Source organism: Uloborus diversus, chromosome 1 (genome assembly GCF_026930045.1).
Source record: "Uloborus diversus isolate 005 chromosome 1, Udiv.v.3.1, whole genome shotgun sequence".
Taxonomy (NCBI): domain Eukaryota; kingdom Metazoa; phylum Arthropoda; class Arachnida; order Araneae; family Uloboridae; genus Uloborus; species Uloborus diversus.
Genome location: NC_072731.1, coordinates 217,336,699 through 217,338,547, shown reverse-complemented (window position 1 = coordinate 217,338,547; position 1,849 = coordinate 217,336,699).

Below are 1,849 nucleotides of genomic sequence, written 5' to 3'. Positions count from 1 at the left end.
GCATAGCAGAACGGGGTTCCCTGTTTCGTACCGCCATCTACCGCGAGGGTCCTGAAATATTAATTTTTGTTGCGTAATTTATTGTTTTTGATAAAAACATATGTATTTTTTGCTTTGGAAAGTAAAAATGTTGTAGTTATTCCAAAAAAAAAAAAAAAAAAAGAAACACCAGCTTAGCTCCTGCGGTAAGTTTTGGTAATATCTGATTATCTTATTTTCCTTTAATAGTATATTTTTTAGAATTAAAACTAGTTTTTTTACTTTATTTTGTAAAGCAGCCCGTCGATCGCGATCGATCTCGAGCTCGTTTTCAGTCGATCGCAAACACATTATAGAACGCTTTTTTTAACAGAGTATCATAAAACACTTTTTTGGTAAAAGACTGTACTTCTAAAACAAAAGTTATTCAAAAGATGTTCAGAACTTTTTTGAACTGCCTCTGATATTTAGGAAAAAGAAATGTTCTTTTGACTTTTGTTTTTAAACAATATCCACAAAATTGTAACTGATTCACAAATCAAACTCGGCTGAATGTTGTATAAATTTTCAAAATTAGAAAACATGGTTTGGAGCGACATTTTACCAAAACACGAAGTGAGAAGAGATCCTCCTCCCCCCCCCCCAAGAAATCAATCAAGGTGTTTGCCAAACTTGGAAAGCAGATCAGCACTGAATTTAGGTGGCCAATCGCTGCAGTAAAGAAACATTTTTTTAAGCCGAAAAAGTACACTGGCCTCAAAAAGTTAAGGTACAACATGTTTTTCGAAGCTCACCATAAAAAAATGGCAGCAACAATTAACCCATAATTTGCATGAATGATAATAATGGACTTTAAAACCATTTATAAAAAACAATAGCACTTTCATTTTATAGAAAAGAACGTGTCTTTATGAGTGAGAAAAACATATGCAAATATCAAGGTTTCTTACTTTCGTCTGTAAATTGTGTTGATTTTAAACTGTTGTTCGCAGTTTCGGTGACAATAGTCAATACAGTTTAAAAAATGTCTCAGAGACGTCGTTTACCCGATTCGTTTTTTGTGGAGGGCAGTTGATGGGTGGCAAAGGAATTGTCGCAGGCTGATACTGCTAGACGTCTCAATGTGTCTCGCAGTGTTGTTCAGCGACTTCTGGATCAATACCAATCCAAAGATTATGTCCAGAAGACCTGTTCCAGGACGACCACGAGCTACAACACCTGCAGAAGATCGTTTACCATTTTTCCCCCCGAATAAGGCGAACCACCACTGTGCCGCAGCTCGTTGCAGGCCACTTTGCACCATCAGAGAGAAAAAACTCTGCTACTATGGTGTAAAATCGTCTTCACAATGCAGGCCTTTACGCAAGACGACATGTTGCGTGTGTTTCCCTTAAAGGACCAAAGCAAAGGATCCGCTTATGCTGGGCAAGAGAAAACGTTTCCTGGACCCAGCAGCAATGAGCTTCTGTGCTGTTCACAGACGAGTTCAGATTTACATTAGAGAGTGATACAGGGCGTCTACTGATCTGGAGGGATCAGCGCACTAGATACCATCAATCCAAAGCTGTTGAAAGACACAATTATACAGGTGGTGGAATCACACATACATGGTTTGGGCAGGGATCTCGCTCGGTGGTTACACTGACCTGCATGTGTTCCATGGAGGAACTCTGACTGGTCTGAGATATCGGGAGGAGATTCTTGATCGATATGTCTGCCCATATGCTGGTGTTATTGGTAATGATTTCATTCTGAGTGATGATAATCCACGACCTCACTGAACTCGGATTGTTGAGGAGTACATTGAGGATCACGGTTTGGAACGAAAGGAATTGCCAGCTCGATCACCAGACTGAATCCGATCGAACAT